General features: G+C 42.6%; 1 protein-coding gene across 2 annotated transcripts in view; it reads right to left on the bottom strand.

Moving 5' to 3' along the window:
• The window catches only part of DUSP14 (dual specificity phosphatase 14), a 146,906-nt gene that overhangs the window by 1,445 nt on the left and 120,586 nt on the right, over positions 1-24,875 (bottom strand). The window lies entirely within an intron of this gene.

The following is a 24,875-nucleotide window of genomic DNA, read 5'->3' as shown; positions in this document are numbered from 1 at the left end:
CAAAGTTTTACATTCATATTTTAACATACATATTTTAATGGCAAATGTTCGACAATATACATTTTCATTACCGCAGTGTGATGTAACCTGACCCGCATTCCTATTCTATAAAACATGCACATAATTACTTCCCACATTCGTGTCCTGTACTTTTCAACCCTGAACAGAGAGCAGGGCAGAAAAAACAGAGGGGGTTAGTTAAAAAGGCATCCAGCCTGAGATTTGCTTTTGAGGCCTGTCCAGAAGAGGGGTTGAGGCTTTCAACCCTGATGTAACGGGCCCCTGCCTACTGTGAAATGTACGTACCTGGGCTAAGTACCTCTTCTGCACTTCAAGCAGTCGAAGGCTCGCTCCCTCGTTGGAGCAGAGGTGAGTGGATTCAGATTAACGAACACAGTCTCTCAGCTCAAAATGCATACTGCAGCAAATAAATAAATGTCCAGCCAAATACTCACTTATGAAAAAAGACAACTAGATCCCAAGTCTAGGAATCTGCACACTGGTTACACCAATTTGCTTTTGTGGCCCTGTGTGTGGGGCCTCAGAGACTCTCAAGGGCAACTGACATCTGCAAAACACTCAAAAGAAACATCAGCACACTGGAGTGGCGTATATGTAGGCTCTGCATCCTTTTCTGAATGTAACAAGTCAACAGAGAGTCACATGGTGCTCACACCTAGGAATATTCAAATGGTGACGAATTTGGGACTGAATAGTCTCTCTTCCATAAAGAGCATTTCCAAAGGTAAGTAACTTATTTGTTTTGTCTACTTTTCAGAAATGTGCAGCTTCCCAGGTACACCCATTGGTTTCTTGCCACTTTTCCCTACAAACTGCAAGCAGGTAGAAACCACAATGATAGGAAATACTGATTACCACTTTGACTGTTCCTGAAAGCTGGGAAGAAGGCAAAGTCAGCACAGCAAAGGTTTTGTTGATACTAGTTAGAGAGAACAAATCGTTCATTCACAACATTTTTTTCCCCATTTTTCAAAAACAGTTTGCTACATTTTGGCTATTTTCTCAGGTCCCTCTTGGGTAAAAAGTACTTAAATTTGGCCTGGCTGTCTTTTCTTGAAAACAGATATGAACGCTTAAGTGACAACTGCAGTAAATACCAAAAAATTAGGTGGAATATGGTAGTAGGGGGTTTTGTCAAATCCTCAGTACTAAAGGGTTTATGCACATGATGCAACTTCGAGAGTCTTTACAGTTTATAGAAAATATTTTTCCCTAGTGATCTCAACAGGGTCATACATCACATACACATTCTCACTTCCCTTGACCCTTGAAGTAGCAGCATCTTGTGATTGAACTCTCTGGACAGTGTGTTCAGTGGTTAGTCTGTACCAGTTCTGAGGATAGCCGCAGTCCCACCGTCCCTTTCCCAGTGCCTATTTCTCTTTCCTAGGTTCTCTTCTGGTATGTAACAGGGAATTATTGCATGTCTACCAGGGTGACAACACATGCTTCAGAGCTGGTATAAGGCACCGGTGGCCCACATACTGGTGTAGGGGGATCACGCCTCTGCTAATGGACCACAACTGGGGACAGCAGCCTTAGTACCATCAAGGGCAGTTGGGATGGTGCAAGCGACGAATGAAAAGATGCTAGTTGTGGGGGGAGCGTCAGTGAGAGAAAGCAAGTGGGGTGCGTAGTCTTGAGTGTGTGAGTGACTGTGTGAAATGCTTGAGTTTGAATGAGGGGTGCGTGAGAATGTGTACATGTCTGAGTGACTGATCAGAGTGTGTCATAGAAGGAATAACAGTACTATTTCTTGTAAGTGATGCATATGCTTCCTGAACTTGTTCTTCCCACACTGCCCTCCAAATATAAGCCTTGACCATTCAATTTCACTACCTTAAGAAGTGAAGGCCAAAATGAAGCTCCTTTGAAACTTATTCAACTAGCTTTAGTATCTAGTGCCCTGTGGTTACAAAGTCCCAGAAGACATGACCTGACACAAGGGGCAAGTGGTGTGGGTTCTAAACCCTAGATTTCTGAGAGAATTGTATACTACCGATTACATTCAAATCATATAGAATTACGTTCCTGGAAAAGATGCCTTTAGAGAGGCTGGGTTACAGACGGCATCTACAGACAAGCTAAAAGCAACCTCTGGTGTGAAGTAGGTCTATCATGTTACACAGTATACTTTTTCATAAAATATTGACTCTTCCTCACCCCACCCGTGCTGGACATACTTACACATGGTCTGCCTTAGAAAACAGTCCCTTTTAGGATGCCCACATCACCCCAGCCCAAGATGCTCACAATCAGCACAAGAACGTGTTCGAGAGAGTCCTAACATACTCATACACTCAACACAGCATCAATCGCATATATAATAGACCCAACAGCACTGTCATGCACCACAGTGACCATAGAAACACTGATAAATCTAGTATAGACAAAATGCTCCTTCACCAAAATGAAATACGGGAATTGCAATGCGTTGTTAGAGTACACCCTATCCCGACAGATGGACAACTGGCCGGCCACGCAATACAGGAAAACATGAATTCTTTCACGCCCCCACCCATAAAACTCTACAGCAAGCTTGCAGGATCGAATGTGATTTACCTTCACATTAATCTACACAAACACTAATCTCACACAATCAAACGCCAGCAAACATCAGACAGTTGGTTTATGGTCTTTGCAATTCCGCTTCAAAGGGCGCTCTCCATAGCTAGAAACTGTAAAGGCTTCTTAGAACTTTACAAATGTGGACATGCTCCAAAGAGTTTTAGCATACCTGGATCCAGATGGGCCTACCTTCCCTCTTCAAGAGCATGAAACAAATCTAATGCTGTTCCACACGGCTATTGTGGGTCTACCTATATTAAGCGCATGGAGTAAGTAGTGCAGTATTCATGTGTGGTCAGTGGCCTGACGCACTAAGCACATGCAACAAATTGTGCTGTGTTTACAATCTGCCTGCAATGAGCATATAAAATAATCAGTGCTGTGTTTTTAATCTGTTTGCGTACACTATAATCCTAATACAACAAGCACTGGCAAAGCATTTAAGTCTAGCGTTGGTTTTGAGTATTTTGGCTTAGTCAATGCTTCATTTGTTGGGTTATGGTTTTTTTGGTCTGGTTTGACAGTGCAGCTGTCGCCAAACAATTATGTGAGAATCCCCAAGAGGTGCTTTGGCTCCGCCCACATGTTGGGAACCCGGAAAACATATTTTGATTGGGCAGAAGTGGTGTGCTTCCACAAAAAAGTGCTTGCCCTCCACGCAGTTGTGATCGTTTTCTTTATTTATCCAGCTGCCTAAGCTTGAACGTTCAGGGGCACACACATGCCATTGTAATGCCATTAGTGTCTTAGTTAACTAGATAATTTGCTGTTTTTCTCTGACAGCAGCACTGATGGGAGGAGGGAAGTCATTAGCTTACATGGATTTTTAGGTCTGGCTTGACAGTGCAACGGTCATGCGACCTTTAACCTACATCAATATTATTTTACAGTTCTTTGCTTCCACACAAATACAGATTAATTCCCATGCTATCTACTTGTAATGCTTCGCATTAAAATACAACATTCCTTTAAAGCAAGACCTATTGGCATTGCCAATGCCTGCTAGAAAAAAATGTTGGGGAAGCTGCTGAGCACTCAGTAATCTAAAAATACAACAACAGGAGTGTAGGCTAAAAGTGAAACTATATTTTTGGTCTCAAAGCACAAATTGCTACTACAGCAGTCGCTAGCATTTGTAAGAACTACTTTGTGTGTGGGTGTTCTCCATGAGAAAGGGCAAAATGCAGTGACATCCAGTGAAATTAGCCAATGGCAGAAGTGAGCTGAACAATTGCTCCATGCTGCAGTGGGCAGACGAAAATTGGGAAAGACATAATAACATGTCAAAGGATGAGGAGGGCTTGCTGAATGTTCCTAATGGTACAAATATTATAAACCTACTTTTAGTAAAATTAAAAGGTCCAAAGATGGTGTAACGCTTACAGTACGCCTAGAACTCTGCTTACTCTATGCACATGCTCCAAGCAGCATTTACAAGGCTGTGTGTCTGGCTGGGCCAAGTCCAAGATAAAAATCACACACATAAAAACAAAAGCGAGTCAATTTGTTGTCTAATTACTTATCTGTGGTTACCCTGTTACTAAGGTTTTGCATCCATTTAAAAACGGTCTGTTCATGTGTACTGCTGTCCTCTTCAATGGGGGTTGACGAATCACGAAAGAAGGGTTATTGCATGTTGGCGCGGTGAGATCCCGGTTTGGAGCACGCATTACCTCGATTCGCAGGCTACTGCCATCTTTCTAAGGTTGAACGCAGCACATTCGCAGCTCTGGGCCTGGAACGTTCAGTTCTTTCTTCTAAAGCTCTGAATCCGATATAAGAATTTCAGGCAGACATTCGAAGCAACCACATTCAAGCCTCTGCTGGGCTCTCTAGACTTCAGTGGCTTTCTGTTGCAAAAAGAGCATGACTAATTCCAGAGGAACATTTTTTTTCCCTTCATTTTCTGCTTCAGCCCAGACAAAGCCTGCTCTGTCACACAATGTTAGTACAGACAATGGCATGAATATTCAGGGCCTGCAGTTGGCAGCCAGACCTGCGATAATGTCCTTGCTGTGAGCAGAGATGTGTGCAGAGCCAAGTGAGAGGCTTCACCTGCCAACAAGCTTGCAAAGAGCTGGACTACCATAGGTCCAGTTTTCAAAGGCATTTCTGGGGCGTTAACCAAGTTTCTAAGCAGGATTTTGGGCCCCAGGTGATCAGTTTGCAAAATCGTTGCCATCACCCGAGTACTTCAAACCTTTCCTTTTTAGATTTTGCCTGCAGACAGAACATGTACTGTCGCTTGCAAAATCTCTTGTAGACTAAAAGCGTAAAGGGGCTTAAAGTCCGGCCATTATTTACCATTGGTTGGCTTTGATGTCACTCTTGTTTACTTACTTCTTATTAGTCAGTGTCTCCTGCTTCCTCCTTCCTCTCTGGGGCCAGTGTCCTTCCACTGGCTGCGTGCTTCTACATGTACTTTTTTTTTTTTTGTACTTTTCTTCATTTACTCTATAAGAGTGCATGTGTCTGCAATTCGTCTCCCCTCCCATCTGTGATTTTGCGCGCTCCCTCCAGTCTCCTACCCACCTCCCACCGTCTGTGCTCTTGCCCACACCTCCCTCTTCCCCCCTCCTTAAGTAGCTTGCGCCCCTCACCCAGTTTGCACTGCTGCTTTGCAGACTGTGATTGGTTTAAGAGAGAGCAACATCTATCCAATTTTATTAATGTTATTTAGACATAGCATGGCTTAAAGTTCTTAAAAAAGCACAACGACGTGACAGCGTCATAGTGATTTTCTTTAACATACGCCATGTTTCCCAGCAGCCTTTACTGCTGTGCAACAGGTCTAAAAATGTTGACAAAGCCAATAGACTTTGCACATTGTTTTTGCCAATGCTTATTGTGACGTGTTTCCAAGTGGCACAATGTTTCAGTGTTCTAGTGTGCTGTGCCCATCTGAAGTCTACAAGCTTCCGGAGAACACCCTCCTCCTGTGCGTCCCCTTTTTAGGTCTCGGCTGCGAAAGGCTGCGCTTGCGCAGTCTCGCTCCGAGATTTAATGAGTTGGAGTGACTTTGAGAAGAGGGGCTTGCACCCGCCCCTCTTCTCTCCTGTTCTCCATTGGCTGGCCTCGTAAATGCTGGCCAGCCACTGGAGAAGAGGTCCAGTCACTCCGATTAGGCCCCGTCCTTTTCGGATCGGGGGGCGTGTTTTTTGCGAGAAGTCTCAGGGAGGAGACAACAGCAAAACACGCCCCCCAATCCGATAAGGACACTCCCTTTCTCCGAGGCATTTTCTGCTGTGCCTCGGAGAAAGGCGGTGGTGCCCCGGCGTTGCTCCCGCGCACACACGCTATCTCTTTTACTTTCGGAGCGTCGAGCCGGTACTCCCCGGCTCTCTTGGATTCGACCGCTTACATAGCCAATCAGCTACTCGGCACGGAGACAAAAGACTGAAGAAGTAATCTCCTCATTCCTCGCCCCTGCCCCTCCAGCTGGCTCGTGCGTTGGTACGCACCAACGAGCGGAGCGCGAGCCCCCCTTAAAGGGGTGGGGAAAAAGCCGCTGTGGAACGTACCATCTTGTAAGTTCTACCTGCTTGCAACTTTCTTTACCATGGCGCGCGGTAGTTAGGCTCACTGCAGTTCAATGAACGAGAAGAGAACGGGGCACCTCTTGCCTCCGCCTCCATGCTTGATCTTACAATTAGCCGCTACAGTCTTTCTTCTATTGCTATGACCATGTTTGTGACACTAGACGCCTTGGAAATTGGAGGTGGTCGCTACCCGCACGTGTGAGCTCTGAGCTGACGGTATGAGTTAACATTATTGCTTGTTTAAGTTAACTTTATTATGTTACCTTGATGGTCAAGTGAAATAGAGGTTACTCGCATTAATATGATGAAAAACAAACAGGGTAGTTGAATTAACAATGCCTGTGTCATAAAGTCGATTTTTCAGTCCTGTATTAGCGAGTGACAGTTCAGGCCATTGCAAGTCGGCTGTTGTGATCACGACGCTAGAGCTTCAATCTGCAACGTAGGAAGTAAGTAAATGTGTTTTCGCACGCCAGTGACAACTCTCCGCGCTCCACCTCCTCTTGTGTGTTGACATGTCAAAGAGAGGACTGGTTGGTGGAGGTAATCTCTCCCATAGAAATATAGTGCATAAAGGACAAGTAACGTTAGTCGGAAATCAGAACGGCGTATTGACTAATTTTAGAGGCAGGTGTTGGGAACTTCTCGCAAAGATTTATTTTTAAGTTGCCTCCGTCTAGCGCCCAAATGCAGAGTGCCTACTACTAGGGTTCACGATCTGTTTTAAGTCGGGGCATGTAGGGAAGGGCTGCCTGCATAAGTAAAGGTGAGCTGTACACAGCAAGAAAGCCGATTTGTCTTTTACATAAGCCAATAAAAAGATCTGAAAACCTTAGTTGAAGAGACCTTAAATCAGCAGGGAACATTTGAAAGCACACATGTTGCAGGTACTGAGCAAAATTGAGTGGGGGTCGATATGCCGCTGGCCACTTATTTTCTGGGTTGTAAAAATGGAAACTGCAACTTTATTATGTCAGGAATTTTTAAACCAATTTTCTACCACAACGGTTTGCACGAAACGAAGCTTCATTTTTATACATCTTTATTGTAATCCTAATGTGATAACAAGCATTTACAATGCAATGGTTTCGGCATTGGTAAAGTTAGAGCTATTGGCATTGCTCATGACATTATTTTTGTTTATGTTTTTTGTTTTTAAAACATTTAAAGAAACGGCATTGTCATGAGCAATGGCAATAGCTCTAACTTTAACAATGCCGAGACCGTTGCATTGTAAATGCTTGTTAAGAACCTTTTGTTATTTAGAGTCGCACACCATTGCAATCTTCTTCCATCACCGCTTCAGGCACTTTGCACAGAAGTGCAACAATTGCACTGTCAGCTTGACAAGTGCACACCAGTAGAACTGTGGGAGAGTGGCCTGTTTCATACAAATCCTTTACTTGCTAGGTTGGAAAAGAGATTAGATGAAGATCAGGTATGATCCCTCATATTTTGACTGTTTTATGTGTGAAACGCTTTCAGTGCGGTTGATTAGGCTCCACGTGTTCGTGTGAAGGAAGCTTGCACTGCTGCTACGCACGCTGTGATTGTTTTGTGTAAGAGCGAAGCCTGCCTGAAGAAACATTTTACTACGGCTGCCTCTTGTATCTGGTTCTGGAGCCTTATACTGCGGTTTGTTACCTATGCTGTGCTTGCTTTGCGTGGGACGACTGCATCTGCTGGTGTGTACTGGACAAAAGGCATTCTTCGATAAGGATCTTGGGAGCCTTACAAGCATTTTAGCCAGAACCCTCAGACTTAACCACTCCTAAACCACCACCCTGAATCAGATATATTTAATGCAGAGGCATGTGCGTCAAAGTATCAGCTGAAAAGATGATGTTTTGTTAAGTTCCCCCAACCCCACATTTTCTATGGCTTTGGATACATCCTACCTTTGCGACTCACCCACCTTTTTGAAGGGGCAGTGATTTACGCTGCAGTGGCAAAGGCTAGCCAATGTAAATTCCTGGCCGCATTGGTCACAAAGGTGTCACACAGAGAACCAATTTCGACCAGTCTCACAGAGGGCCCTTAAGACGTTGTGTAGCAATATCTCTATTTAAGAAAATAGAGAGTGAAGAGGTAGTGTCCAAAAGGGACACTGGAGATGGATACGTCCTCCTCTTGCAATGTATTATAAAAAATGGGATCCACCCTCAGGAGGTACAAAAAAGGAACGTTACAAATTACAGGTCATGTGCATTACCTACAATGGTGGGAAGCACATGGTGTGCCTTAAATACCCCTCACACACCAAAAGGGCCCTGGTGTCATAGCATGTGGGTCTTCCCGCCCCGCTGTGGGACGAACGTGCCTGTAATCGCACTCTGTAAGTGAAAAAGGATGCAGTCAGGATCCTGGTGGCCAATAGGACAAAAACTACTGACATCTCTGCACCGGCTATGCCGTACTTACACGATTCAGGATGCTGCCTCACTCGAAAATCACCTCATCGTGGCTCCGTCGACAGACTGAGACCGCGAGGGAGCTTCTAGAAGTAGTGCACCCAATTAGTCATTTTGCCGCCAAATGTGGGAGGAGGCAGGACGCCGTGTCTGCACTGCTTACGCCGACCCGGAAGTGGATGAAACGGGTGACTGTTTCCGGTCGTGTGCCTTTCGACTAGACCGCTCAATTACTCGCGGGCGGTGTGTACGAAATTATTGTATTAAGGAATGTGGGAATGGAGCGAACAATTAAATATTTCCTCAGACCCGAGGTGTGCAAATATTTAAAAAGGAGCTGTGGTGTAAAATGATGCTAAATGGAAAATGAAAAGTAGGCTTCTTAATGTATTATGAAATCTTACGGTTTCAGAGGGACACACGCAGGTTCCAAGCAGGTGCCTAGCGACGCGGGCGGTGTGCCATTCTCGCCACCACCCCCCCTCCCGAGACCCATGGTGTGAAGATTTCTCACACCAAACGTGCAATCTGGTTTCCCTAAATCAAATGGCAACCACCCATTTTTCATCAATTGCACATTTTTAACACGTACTTTTCACTTTCACGTCCTCAGGTCAGGGTGGGCCTTAGTGCGCGCATACCGCAGAGGTTTAGTTCTTAGGTCCTGATGAATGCCAGGTAATTCACACCGCGATGGCAGAAACATGTTGACCCCACTGAATGGGAAACAGCTGAACAATTTATTTAGCTCCTTTCCTACACTTTGTTTCTAATGTGTCTGATTGGCCACTTAATAAAGTTATTTTGGACACAATTTAGACATTTTTAAACCACTCTACCACACCTTCACCTATCACTACCAAAAAAACAGCTCCGCAGTAGTTCTGGCGTCGCAGCACACCAGGGAGGCACTCGGCCTCTCCTGGTGGGGCCCGATGATGAAGCATGTCACCAACTAGGTTGGTGAGTGAGGGCTTTCTATAAGAATCTAGTAAGAGTCTCCATGCTCCCTTCCCTTTTCTTTCCAAAAAGAAGTCCCACTTCCACGCTCTGCCAGTTCCAGCACCAGAGAAATCCAGCAGAAGGTACAAAGATATATTATGATTGGTCTTCCATATTAGAATTCCGAGAGCCCTTAGAGAATGAGTGACTACACTAAAATAAGTTCTATCAAGTCCAGATGTAAAAAAATATTTTCAGGCTGCCCTACTACATGTACTTAAAGAGTTGCAGAAAAGTGTTCCAAGGAATGGTGGTAAGATTTAAAATACTTTGGACTTGATTTCCTATTGAATGTTACCTTGACAGCCCAAACCACTCATCGGCTCCAGCTATAGGATAAAGAAGCAGCAAGGCTCGATCTAACCGGTTTTCCAGGTCTCCTAACAGCACTCCCCAAAATCTAGGTATTACACCCATAACTGCACAACTACTTTCCAGAAGCATCAAGTGGGAGGGCGGGGTGGAGGGGAGAGGATTCAGTGGGACTCCTCTGAAATGAAGTCATTCAATCAGTGCAAAAAGAAGTTAACCTCTGCGGAAAAAAGACAGTTTGTCATTTCCGGACGATGGCTCCAAAGCAAAACTTGTTAAACAATGTAACAAGAACATTGTAAACAAGTCCATCAACTCAGAAGTCTGAAGGGGGCAATTGACTACTTTTAAGTTTATTAACAAAAGAAGAATTAACAGGTGCTCATGGCTGTTTGTGAACAACTTGTTAAAAACATAGTAAAAAAACTGCTACAGTTGGGGAGTTTACTGGTATTTAAGATGATGCTACTCATGTGCCACATATGCATACTCTTAAATGTTTTGAGCATTTCCTCAGTGGCATTCAACTTCTAATCGTCTGTTCAAAATATCAACCCTCAGCTCTTGTAGGTACTAGAGGAAATGAGGAACATAATCTTAAATCCCATAAAAGACCCCTTCTTTACAATGATCCTAAAGGAGCAGCAGCAATTGCGGGGATTTAAATACAACCAGCTTGCGATGGTATTGCTAGGTACTCGAGATACACGCATGCAACTTTGAAACTCAAGCACTGCAACATTGATCTCACCATTATCAGCCATGGAGATGACACCTTTTGGTTAAAAAAAAAAAAAAAAAGTATAATGTAGTCTGATTTATGGAAGAGTTTGGAATATAGTGCCTTGCGAACAATGAGCCTAACCTTGGCAAAGGCGTTGGTCTCTATTCACACAAGTCTCTTATCCCTTTGTCGAGTGCATGTCCAAGGCACATCGCAGCATCACCTATACAAAATTGCAGAGATCCTTGAGAACTTGGTTTTTATTGATGTGAAAAAATACTATGTGCTTCTTGTCAGTCTAATGTAGACTATCCATTGTAGTTCAAAACACCTGTGTACCCACCGACAAGAGAACAATCTAGAACCTTTACTCTAACAAGAGGAGCAGCGGGTAGTATACCCGGAGTACCTCAGGTGTGCAGGATCAACAGACCCAGTGTTGGCTACTGCACATAGGCATGCCACCATGTCATCAGGCGCCACCAGAGACCAGCATTGAGCAATCTCAATGACAATATGACAACATTTCTCTTCAGGATGCGCCACAGCAGCATCCAATGCGCTACATGGCGACGCTACCCCGCCTCAACTGCGTCCTTACTTTAAAAAAGCACGGTTTGTTCTGCTTTCAAAATATTCAGCAAGACAGCATTGTTCCAGCAGGGTGAAGGTACATGAGCACGCTACAGGTAGAACGGCCGGTTAGAGGAAAGGGACTATACTTAGCCACCGTCTATCGTCCTTTTTACTAATTCTATCTTTAGAAGTTACTTTTATCCATCGGGATGTTCGGGGGGGGCCTAATATGTAACTTCCATTCTCAGCACAACACACTAAGGCAACTGTAACTTGCAAGACATCTGCAGGGGGCAGCAGGATGTGCAGTGGCACTGTTGGAAGTGTGTGCACAGTGTTCCCGATTTTCACAGTTTGCAGAAAAGTTTATGAGGAGCCTCTCGGTAGCAGATAGAGGTCCCATTTTACAACAGAATCCGGGGATAAAAATGAATTTAAGAACCGGTGACCAGAACGGAGGCATAAGTGCATGTAATGTAGGGTCCTCAGTCTACAAACTAACACTGACCCTCATTAATCTTTGTTTCTTTACTTTTTTAGGTCAAGAGATCAGAGTGAGAGGTTAAAATCCCTTGTTAGTACATCACAACAGATAAGGTGTAGTTAGTGTATGTTAAGTTTTCCTAACACCATAACAATGACGGGGAGAAAGGCCAGTAGTTAGGGCATGGACAGACTGAGGTCTGTCCTAACCCTGGAAGGGCAAGAGGAGCGCAGAAACCAGTTGACGAGAATTGAAGGGTTCATAATGCAACCCATTTCTGTTTAAGTCATTTGAAAATGAGGTACTAATAAATCCGCTCTAGTGGTCTCCATCCACTACACATCTCTGATAAGGTGTCTTTTCAGACTGACAGGGAAAAGATTAAGAAGGACGTGGAGAGCAAACAGGGTATATTACCGCACCTCTCTTAAAATAGCGCGAGTAGATGTTTAGGGACTTACTCAGGGATATCTGACCTAATGTATGATGTTCTATCTGGATATAGATGGTCCGGGAGGAAAAAGGAAGGAGAATGACCAGTGTAGTCACTTTGTCCTTCAACAAAAACCAATCCTGATCAGTCGTTGTTGTTGAAAATCCCTTCAATGTGCCCGCTTCTGCTGTCCAGAGTCTTTGTGAATAATTTACAGAGAAGAAAGGGCAACCCAGTGGCAAAGATATCTAGCGGATAAGCAATGCATTCATGTCAGTTTATCATCGAGGGGGTCATTCGTCATGTCATCTATGACGGCAGAATTTTAGTTGAACAGCTCACGGCAAGTTTCTGTGTTTTTATGTTAATCCTAATGGCCTCTCAAATAAAAAAAAAGTCAAGGGATTTTTTTTTCTATCAGAGAATATTTGCCAATATTGGTAGAGAACCAGACTTCTTAATCGGTTTCGTTTTGAAGTTTTAAGGGTTTGGTAAGACCTAGTTAAACAAGCACCTGGAATTCCCCTCTCTGCCCTGACCAGCTGCCTGCAGGGCGCAGCCTTCCACCATGCTCACTGGACCCAGACTGTAGGTGGTGGCCCTTGGCCGTGCCGCACGCTCACCAACCAAAGCCTACACCTGGGCCCAGCCGGCTGAGAGTTCAGGGTGAGGGCCAGTCAAGCCCCCCTCCCCAGAGCCCCCTGGCCACAAATCTTGAAAACGGGGCTGTGCTTCCACTGCAACTATTATGATCTGATAAAGAGCACTGGCCTGAGGCTTAAGTGATGTCATCGATAACGTCAGTGATGAGGAGATATGCAATGTCACCAGTGACGTCACTGATGTAATTTCCATTTTCTTCTGTAGGTACACAGAATGGAGACTGCTCCAGTTTGTCACTAGCAATACATCTTCATTAAAGACCGGCCGTTGTAAAGCTACAGACTTTCCACATACAAATGTACTCCCACTGTGTTACTACTGTCAGGAAACTCATTTGGAAAAGAGCCCGTCTCTCCAGAGGGAGGGCAGGCCCCCAAACAGCTTTTCATTTTCACCCTTAGCAGCGAGGACTGGGGCTTCCCTCCCATATACGCAATGAATTATTAACGGTGTTTGAATCAGAGGTTTATTTAACACACCACAATCCTATCACTCGGCAGTCTAGCAGGCTTCTCATGGCGCCCCTGGAGCACGCCCTCTACAGAGCAAAGCTGCTTTCCAAGAATGACAGTTTCCAGGCCATCCCATGTCAAGAATGAAATGTTGAGCATCTCCTGGCTTTTCAGCTTACTTCACTTTCCAACCTAGTAGTTGTAGTCTACCATTTAAATTAAAACAACAAGTACCAGAATGCAAAGAGTGGGAGCTTAAAATAACCGAGCTGGCCTTCACAGTCCAAAGTGTTAATAAGGCAACACACTAAAACTTCACAGGCTTCCCATGTATGATATTCTGGCATCCCGAAAAAACTCCGTAAGGGCAACAAACCACGCTAAAGGCCTGCAACACTGTTTAAATTAAGAAAAAGAATAATGTAACATAATAAAGTGACTTCATTCAAGGTCAGACTTAGAATAAAACATGGAAACACCTCAGGCTCATTCCAATGCTATGTTATTGTATTAATTTATTTTATGTGGGGTTTCTATAGCGATTTTAAGACCCTACAGTGGTGTTATATATTATGTAGGGTACTTTAACTGCATGGTGTTTGTTTTTAATCCTACTCTCCTGCCAGTGCATGCCTTGAAGGCTCTGGCTCTACAATGATGGGGTGGTTGGGAGTTGTGCTCCCTGGACTGCAGGCAGGTACCGTGCTGGGCTTCAATAAATCTATGGAAACCTAATGTGGACTCCAGATTGTTGAATTTAACAAGTGGCTTTGGAGCACGTTGTGGTATGGGCAGATATATATACACATATGAATGAGCGCAGTGTGTAATTTTGTAAATCTGCATCTGGGGGGGATGCACAGGGGAGGAGAATATCTGCCACTGAATACATCCAGAAAGCCTGGTTGAACACGGCCAGACGTTTGACCGGGAAAAAACGAGCTCTTAGCATTTTTCAGCAATAAACAAGATTAAACAAGTACTATCTATTCTGACCTGAAAAGTGCAAAGGCTTATCAGTTTTCTATCTCAGCATGGACTGCAATTGAGACAACCCTATACTTAAAAATTCTGCTAGAATAACAGATATCTGAGGCAGGCAAATTTGAGCATCTGCGGGATTGGAGAACCCTTTCATATGAAGGCGCAACTCTCTACTTAAAGACAGGGTATTACTCAGGTTTACAAAGGAGAAGTTGTACATAATGTATGCAGCACTCTAATCTTGCCACGGTTTAGTTCTAATTTTATAACTATATTGTTTTTTCCTCCAAAGTCATCCATCGAGGATAAAGAATTACCAGCATTCAACTTTTACAATGAAACTTTAGAATATCCCTTAATTTTACATAATTAGAACATGGCAATAAAGTGCAGGTGCTCCAACCCACAGATGGGGGATCTTTCTCAAGACCAGTATTACACGAATTGAAAGCAGTGTTTCAATCATGAGTAGATAAAGTTCACTTCATAGTTCTAGACATCAAAGAATTATCTTTTTATGTGTGCTAAACAAAGACATTTCCTTAATCCATACAGATCTATAAAGGAAAGGGATTTCAGTTACAGAAGTATAAAGTGTCATTTAATAATACATCCCATACTGATGACGGATTGTTCCCTGGGTGTGGTGCTACTGATGAAACTGAGGTTCATGTTGTAATCTTCTGTTTGGCATATAAAATATCCCGTAGGAAATGGATAATTCAACTTGCTAAAAACATAGGGGCCACAAACCACAGAGATCTCTTCAGGTTGCTGAAATATGATCCTTCCCCCCTTTACGTCACTGTGATAGCCAAATTTCTCTTTTCTATGTGGCTAACCAGAAGAAAACTACTACCTCACTAAGTTAAACATACTGGCATCAATCTTTCTTATTAATCTGTTTTAATTGTGAATTGTTCTATTCTATTGTTTCTATTAATCATGTTTTAAATTTGTAAATATTATATCATGAAATTTTATGACTTTTATGGCTTGTAGCTGAAATAAAGTTTTTCTGACTGACTGACTGTTCCCTGTAAAAGGACTCATGTGGGGATGTCTCACTTGCCACTGGTCTGTGGAAGCCAGGCTTTAATCCAAAACAATTCTATCTATTTGTCAAAAAGTCTAACCCAAGTGGACAAGTTGTCAGTCGACATTCACAATTTTCAATACTGTCTGAAAATTCAAAATAAACCTACTCTGATAATGTAATCATTTGTTAAACATATACCAAGTTAGCATTGCAAGGTAAGTTACTTACAAAACCCTTGCTTATGCTGTAAGCATGTCTTTGGTAAATAGTTGTATACCAATGTATTTTTCAGTGACGTCACATTTCTGAATGTGACAGCCAGCAGGGCTGGCACCCATTTCCAAGCTGATTACTGGCCCGTTTCTTAGCACACAAGAGACCGTTTCTATGCTTAGCATCTACTTTTTGGGCTGATGTAATTAAAGGCTTTGGATAACCTCTGTCTATGAAATCCCCACTCAGGTTTCAAATTTAGAACTACCATGGTGCATTTATTCCTGACAACAGTAAGCCATACATTCAATTTATTCTGCGTAAGAGCTCTGATCCATTGGCTAGTTGTCCCGGTCATCCCACACCAGTTGTAGATCATCAATATATTGCAGTTCTTCTGCAACATGCGGGTATTTTCATTTTCATTCCACATAATTAGTTCTTATTACAGAAAAGGCTAGAGACCCCTGCTCTAAACAATATGTCCTTGGTGTTGGGTTGTAGGAATTCCATAACCCTGCCATACCAATATGATTTTTACATTTCAGGATGGTCTTTTTTGACAAGCACACATGATTACAATTGCCACATGCCTCGGGCCAAGTTATACTAACCTTTTGATGTGCTGGGAAGAGGAGCAAATGTATTTCACTGAGCATAGTGAGAAATATACCACGCATGCTGCAGATGAACTACAATATATTGATGATCTACAACTTGAATGGGATGACCGTGACAGCTAAACAATCCATCAGAGCTCTTATGCAGAATAATTCTAATGTATAGTTTACTGCCGCCGGGAATAAATGCACCACGGTAGTTCTAAATTTGAAACTTGAAGTGCGTAATGAAAATCATCCCGAGCTACTAGTATTAGAAGTGTCGTAACAGTGACCACATCAGAGGAGGTTAAATTACTGGCCACTATATGCAAGATTTCCAAAAGTGAACAGCTCAGGCCATCAGAGCTGCCAGCAGTAATGTAAAAAAAGGTAATATTAGTAATAAGTCTCCCAAACGCCGCATGATTGATCACTCAAACGTCAGCCCTAAATATATTTTGAAAATTCTGCCATTTTTCTCCAACCAGAAGCTTATGATTTCTGAAAATATACATATTTTCATCTTGAATAAACACTTCTCAATGTAAGAATACTTCTATTAATTCAACCAATCAAAAGCTTCTACAGAAGGTTGGCCTACGCACAGAGAGATGCTTGATGGTAGCTGGCAAGCTATCGGAAGCTCACAAGCTACTCAATGGAAAAGCCTGGTTTAGAGCCAAGGACAACAAGTTTTCGCATGTATTTTGTCAAATCTATGAGTATGCCAGAACCCCCTGCAGCACAATTCTCTGATTTCTAGTTTCCAGTACCACCGTATGGTTATGAGAAAGAGAACTGCCTGTAAGGTAAGATGTGTTTCCATATGCATACATTGTTCAAAACTGTATACTGGCTTAATGTAGGCAAAGCATTTACTGCAGGGGTGAGCGCTTTGAGGAAATGCAATGAGCTGTAAGTTCAGCCTGCATTACTGACCGTAGGTCCAACATAAAAACATGTACACGTTTGTATACTTTAACAATTTGAGGCTTTTTTTAAACTCCCTGATTGCATGCAAATACACGCAGAAGCATGACCGCAAGATTGACGATTGTTTTCAAAACAAAAAGTACAGAAAAACTAAATGCAATTTAAAAAAAGTTTGCTAAATTATTTTTCAACTTTAATTACCATTTCTCCGAGTCATCATTTAAGAAAATGTGTTTTGTGCATGCCAATATTTAAAAAAGTAAACAAATTTAAAAGCATTAAGGGAAATGTGAAATTAAGTTAGGAGCCCATTCATCAAGAAAGTCCTAAAAGGGCACCCAGAGGTATATGATCTTACAATGGTGCACATTTACAACTCTGAAGAAACCACACCAGTTTACAGAAGTAGGCCTGGAAACCGTGCCCTAGCAAACATTTGAGACTTCATTTTTTGCATGAGCAAATATACCTATGTACATTGGCTCATGCGAAAATCTCCTTAGCGATTGCAAAATCACTTGTTATTTACTTGCCTACAAGGAAAAAATGTTATTCTCTCAAGAAACCCACATTTGTCTCCACCCTGGAAAACGTTTTACTCCTGCTAAGGGTACATTTAGTTTGTGTACAGTGTGGGAAGAGTTGGTAAATACCCGTAAACTTGTAAGTGCCTGGGTGTACACAAACTTAAAGAACTTTCAAGCCTGGGAACTAATATTCCCAACCTACTTACAGCACCTGTGTATGCAGATTTGCAGGAAGGTGGGAAATTAAAAGCCTTGAAAGAAACCAAACACGGATATAATAGGAGCCCTCTCACAATCAGAGAGTATGCTAGCAGTGCTTTGATGTGATAAAAACGTTAAACTAATTTCTCACTTCACTGCATTGCACCAAAATGGGCAAGTGTATTTTTTTTCAAGAACAAGTAGATTTCTGAAGCATCCCATCCCTAGGATATGCTGATACTTTATAACATTTTACATCCCCGTACAGTCCTCATAGTGTTTTGACCTAGCTTTGAGATAATGAGCACACACTTAAGTCCATCCTCATATATATTTGTATGTAACAAACACAGAATGACTGTGACTATCAGTCATCTTGCAGAGGAATTTCCGACAATTTCACAACACAGTGAGTGCGGTCACAAACATTACATATAGTGTAAAAATATTGTCACTGTACATCAACTTTGTTCTAAAGGGCTGCCTTTGACGATACAACGGGCTGACATGGGGCCGAACAGCTTCCTTGTGGGTCTTCAGAAGTAAATACACTTTTTAGGATGTTTTCCTTAAAGGTATTCGTATCATGCAAACAAATATTTGTCTCTCCAATCTTCAAATATCCTCTAGTATGCTGCTCTGACTGCCAATATTTTTTCATGTTATGCTATTCTAGCAGGACTTCTCACCCAATTGTTGGTATGTTGCTATGGAAGTTCCTTTGTAAAGAAGATGATATTTGTACCTTGGCAGTGGCTTTTAAGACTGGGTATGTGCTTAAAGTTTCATAGAAAGATGTGTTTGGTCATCATTATCTTACAGCTTCTAAGAATTAAACCCATATTACTTTTACTGCCTCCTAGCCATCAAAGTTGGACTGCTAAAATATTTTGATTTCTTTATAAATATACTGTCGCTACAAGCATGTGTGTCAATTACAGGTGTCTCAAGCAAAGCAATGTCATGTACAGCAGTAGGTTGCTCAATGTGACATATTTGGAGGTTGGTCTTCCGTTTTCCGAATGGATTTGAGTTTAGGCAATTTGAGATTATGTATCTTTGCTAATAGTAATTTCTTTATGACTTTAAAAATATCAAATCTTGTTTCAGACTTATCAAAGATATGTCGTGAACAAAAGGTTAGCCCTAGTTGTAATAATTTATTTTGACAGTCGGTACACGATTAGACAGACTACCGATACTCCTTAGGGATTCAGAAGTGAGGTGATTTGATTTCATACTTTTTAAATATATTTTGATCAAATTGACCATTTCTGTATTGTAATGCTACTTTTCCTGCTCCCTCATCTGTGTGTTTAATGTTCCTCTTTTACTCCTCTGCAACATTGTCTTATCATACGATTTGGTTGATGGTCCAGGTTGCGAATTTTAAACTCATCCAAGCAAGATCCCTTTTGGTCATATCTGTTCATTCAACATTTTCCATGCACTCAATCAATTCTGGGTCTCAAATGACATCAGAATTGGATACATTGGCAAAGCAATTTTCTTTCCCTTTGATCAAATCAAGAACAACAATTGCATTCATGGAGCTGGTGAAAAGAGGCCTCAATAAGTCTCAAACCCAAGCAGACATCATGAAACCAATAAACGTTCTGAAATGTCTACTGGTGGAAATTGTTAGCAATGAGGAATTTATTTTCCCTGCACTGCATGGCTCCTTTATGCAACTTTATAAACCAAACTATGTTATGGTTTTACATTTGCAATAGGCTTCCAGTTTGCAAAAACATGTTGTTCGTGACATCACCTCCAAACCTCTGTTGACCTATACAACTTCAGGTACATAATGCACTCTCCATCACTTGCCTTTTCAGCATGCTAAGAGGCAGTCAGGAAAGAAGAATACTGGTACTGTATTCAGAGAGCGTATTTCATGCTTATTAGAATCTCAAAGAGCTCAACAAACAATACACGCGTTTCATTAATTTTGGTAATGACTGAGATGGCTTTCTCTAGAATAGCGCAGACCATGCACGTCGCACAATTCTTCCAGATTCTCATACACCAGTTAAGGCCTTGACTGTGTAATACACACATAAATTACCAATGAATGGGACTCAGGACTGCCCTGATATCTAACACCTCTGAGGGTGGCCCTCAAAGCTGGAGATATTTCCTTTCTTTCCACAGCATACAAATCATGATTTCTGAATCTATTCGCCATTTTAAAGGTGGCAGAATAAAAATATTTCAGGGCCTTTCTATTGCCAATCACATTTATTAAAACAACAAAAAGTGATTGACAAGAGTTGCAAATTGCGTTTTTAAACTGCAGATATATACAAATGTTAACCCTTTAAAGCCTACTTGACAACTAATTTAAATGCTTATTGGCCAAAAACTACTGGACTGATTTACACCAAACCACAGCAACCTTTCTGAGTGACGTTCTACTTTCATGCCAAGTTTGGTGTACATCCATTCAGTGGTTTAGGCTGTAAGTGTGGGCAAAATGTCCTATGGGAGTTAATGCACAAGAAGGTGCCACCCTTAATGCCTGATCCCAAGACAACAAGGTGAGTGGTGACGCACATACTGTGCGGACCTTTTTCATATGCCAGCCATGCAAGTCTCAAGTAAGGTGGGCGCCCAGAAAAATACCTCGGCTCGCGTCATATGACCTCTTCCTGTACCCTGCTTTGGGCCAAACGTCACAGTGTCACAATACATAAGACCAGAAAGTATCATAATGGATAACAGGTAGCACGGCTGACAAGAGTGCAGGATCACACCAATACGGGTTAGCAACAGAGCTGACCTTGTTCATTTCCTAGTTATGTACCATCCGTATGCAGTCTTGGCTTCAGGGCACTATTTTAAGTCATTTTGACGGTTGGGTACAAGATGATACTTATTAAAACCGCCTGTCTGTTTTCTATGACGATACCCTATAACAGTGGTTCCTAACCTTTTGACTTGTATGTACCCCCCACTGAATCATTCCTAGAATCCAGGAACCCCACTAAATCATTCTTGGAAACAGGAGGCCCCGGCCTAGCAAATTTCTATGATTTGAACCACAAAGCAATGCACAAAAATGCAGAAATAAGTACATTCACAAATTATGAAAATTTGAAATTAATTCACAAACACAAAATATTTAAACTGTAATGGTGAGGTTGGTGCTTTTCTAAATTCAAATTAAGTTCTAAAATCTGTATGCTAGACTCTAGCATATCACAGTCTTTTCTGCTCCAAATGCATGCTCTCTTTTTGTATACATTTAAGTTGAGGCCACCCATCTTCCATATTATATTCTGTTTGCTGTACTTCTGGCGCTCTCACGAATCAAGCGAAGGATACCAATTTAATTTTTTGCCTCTAATGTCCTTCATCTATATACACCTCTGCTAACCTGTAAACATCATTTAATTTTCCAAACAGTCGCTGACTCCTTGAGTAAGTGTTGTGGTCCCCCAGGGGTCCGTGAACCACAGGTTAAGAACCACTGCTCTACAAGTTGGTGCCTATTCCAGCCCTCTCCCTGTTATCATCCAATACAACACACCACCTGTTACCCATTATGACCGTTGACCTTTTTGTGACCCAACAGGACTCTCAAACAGTTGTCACCTACTCGCTATTGTTAGTACCTATTATATCTACTGATACCTATTATTACACAATGTTTTGCTACCTAATATGGCGGAACAGTGCGGTTACAGCAACAGAAATGCTAAATAAAATGGTGGGAGAAAAGCCCAAGAAGATTTTAAAAAATTGAAAACCTGGGGAAGGGCAGAATTGGGGGTGGTACTTCTACCTCATATAAAGTGGGAGACAGTAGAATTAAGCCTTATTTTGCCAAACCCTCCCAAACTTGTCGTAAAACACAGCTTTGCCATGGATGCTTTGTATTATTAATGTTTTGCATCAGGATTCTCGGAGTCTAAAAGGTCTTAGATTCCAACTTTCATCATGGTCAGTAGAGTGGGGCCTGCTCCCAAGAGTGCATCTTTTCTGCTAAGACTGCATCTGGTCACTGTAAGACCTTGGGCCCTGCCTACGTGCTTCCAATTTCCAAGACTTAGCACCTTGCCTGCAAGCTATAAATAATTCATAACATGAAACCACGTTTGCAGTGCATAATGTATTACACTTAATAGGCCCTCGACGCACAGTGGCACGTTTAACATTGCGGCACCGTGACTGAGCTTGAGGCAGAAGAAATTGGAAAGGTTTTACAGATAGGGAGATCTCTCGCAGTGTCTAAGGGTGAATCTGCAGCAGACAGCCGAGGAGAGTTGGGAAGGGCCAGTTGCATGGTCAGCAGGGATTGCAGGAGTCAGGAGATTAATTTTCTCCAGAATTGGCAGCCTTTCTGATGCACCAAATGCTTTAGAAAACGTCCTACTTTACAAAGACTCAGAAATGGAACCGACGGCGGCAGGACTTCAAATGTATGCCATTTAGTCACCAATTCGCCCCATACCTTTGGAAGGTTTGTCATGAGATCAGGGAATGGTTTCCCCTTGGGCAAATTATTTCACGGTGGAATAGTGTTAAACATAAGAAATTAAATAAAAATGTATAGCGCACGCTAATAACCAGAGGCACTTTGGCTGCTATGACTGAAAGATCAAGCCCAGAATCGAAGTTGAAAATAGCCAAGTTTTAAAGGTTTTCCTGAATTGCATGCGACTTTCGCTGGTTTTAATATTCACAGTTGAAAAAGTGAAACTTCTGCAGCCCCAGGATGCACGATTTACTCTGGGTACCACCACACTGCTGGCAGAAGAAGATCCAAGATGACAACTAGGAACATACCACTGAATTTTGGATCTGATACATTCCGGCCCAGATCTGTGCACGCCTTTAGGTGCTATGCAGAAGGCTTCATAAATAATACGCTTTTACACAGGAAGCCAGTGTAGTTTCGGTAAATCCGGGAAACAGATACATTTAGGAATGTTAAGAAGCAAGGGAGGTGCTGTATTTGTACACTTTGTAATTTACTCAGATTGCTGTTGTGGGTTCACATACAGGGTTCTTCCAATAATCATTCCGCGTTAAGATCAAAACAAGGATAACTGTCTTTTGATAAGCATGACGTAGCTGTGCCGTCCGGCACGTTTTCGATTGCTGGCCCTGTCGGCCTCTTTCCCCCCCAGTGACTCCGAACTGTTACATATCATTTCCAGGTACCATCAGCACTGACAAGCTTTAACACATACAGCTGTTTTGGAGCTGCAGATAACATTTTATTTACAATGAGACACACCAAATGCATCAACCCTCATTTTCTAGGACCCCCCACACTCGGAATACTGGCCAATAATATCAGAGAGACCCTCTAAAATCCCTTCAAATATGTCCAGTGGCATAGCAATGGGTGTGGGGGGTGGTCCTCCATGTGCGGCACGAGTATTGAGGGTGGCAGCCTCTCTCCCACTTACCAGCAACCGCACGGGGCAGCAAGCGCAGGATTCGTTCGCCAGCACCCTCCCACTTACACAGTCCTGCCAAGTACCACGCATCAGGAGTTAGACTAACGCATTTTAGCATGGTGGTCCGCATCATCGTACTAAAATGCATTAGTCACTCATTTACAGCTCCTTCAATTAATGCGCTGTGAGGCGCTACAGAATGCATTGACTACAAAAGTGCTTCGGCTGCTTGCCGAACTGCTACTGCAGTGCCCCGGGCAGTTTACTTAGCCACGCTCAGCGCACACCACTTTTCCTATGGTTACCAAGCCATCACTGTAATACATAGTTTCTCCAGGAATGGGCGGGCTAAAAAAAGAAAAGTCATGTGGATTTATTTTTCCAAATGTAATCTCAAAAGAAGGAACCGCCAGATCCATGTGGGCTCGAGTCAGTAAGCACTTGCCTTCATTTACTTTACAGGCAAAAGTGTGCTTACGTCACACTTGATAGTTTTTGTTTTGTTTTTTTTAATTGTTTTTATTGAGTTTTGAAGCAGAAATCAAACAAAATTACATAAAGAAAAAAACAGATAACATATTCAAGAATCACCATTGGAAAAGAAAAAAAGAAAAATCATATAAGGGTACGAAGGCGTACAAAAGATGGAAAAGACACATAATTGACTCAATATGTAGCAACTCAACCTCCTGTTGGTCATTAAGAGATAAACAGAAAGGCATATCCACATTAACAAGAGGTACTATCAGCATATCTGTGGCGTTCCAATGAGGCATACACAGTGATCGACAATAGCAGCACATACATCATCAGCCCTGATCCGCATCAGTGTGTTGTCGAGCCAATTGATATTGTGCAAATAGATCCCAGAAACCTTTCGAGCGGTTGCAAGGTGGAAGCAATTCACTATAAACATCCGATTGGGTATGACAATATAACATATCTTTTTCCCCACGCTGCCAAAGTGGGTGCTGGACCCCGCATCCATCTCATTGCGAGTCTGCGCTTAACTAAGAGAAGACCCATAGCTATCAGCTTGCGCACATTCTTCCGAAGGGGCTTTGTATAACCTAACAGCGCCAATAGTGGGTCTGGAGTAAGTGAGACCCCCAAAATCTTGTTTAAGGTCTTAAAAATGTTACCACACTTGATAGTTCCGGTGGCCGGTCAAGTTTTTTAACCCTCACCCTGCCACTCCGCGGAGCCACTGTGTTTATAGTGGGGCTCTGTGCACGGGGTGCAGCACTGCAAGATATCAATCCCCATGATGCCGCCACTTAGTTCCTATCACATGGCTGAGCACTTTGGGGGCCCACCTGCTGCTACAACAGGCCCCCAGCATCAAGGTTTCGCCAGGAGCTCCTGTCTCTTCTTAATGGCTCAGGCAGGCCGAGACGCGTACTCACAGTCTCAAGGCAGGTCGTCATCAGCTGCCTGGCACGAGATTTAAGTTCAGAGCAGAGTCCGGTGAGTGCTCAAAGACATTATTTGATTCCTCAAAATGTAATTATGATGATTGTCAAAACATAGTTTGCAAGTCAGGAAATATTTAACTGGTTTACTGTTATTTAATTGTATTGTGTCATTATTTTATCGTATGGTTAGTAATTCGCTTCCTAGTAGGCACATGCGAGAGGGCTTGCATAGTGAAGCTTGAGCTGGGCCCAGGTCATGGAGCAGTGACCCGTTGCTGTGGAAACTGGCCTGGGCCCGACTAAGTGGTTTGTTGTGCTTTTGGTTACAATAACAGAGCTTTCTCCGGGTCCAGCCAGCACGTGCC

Source organism: Triturus cristatus, chromosome 3_2, assembly GCF_964204655.1.
Source record: "Triturus cristatus chromosome 3_2, aTriCri1.1, whole genome shotgun sequence".
Classification (NCBI taxonomy): Eukaryota; Metazoa; Chordata; class Amphibia; order Caudata; family Salamandridae; genus Triturus; species Triturus cristatus.
The sequence above is the reverse complement of the archived record's forward strand: the minus strand, read 5'-3'. Positions and strand labels throughout refer to the sequence as shown.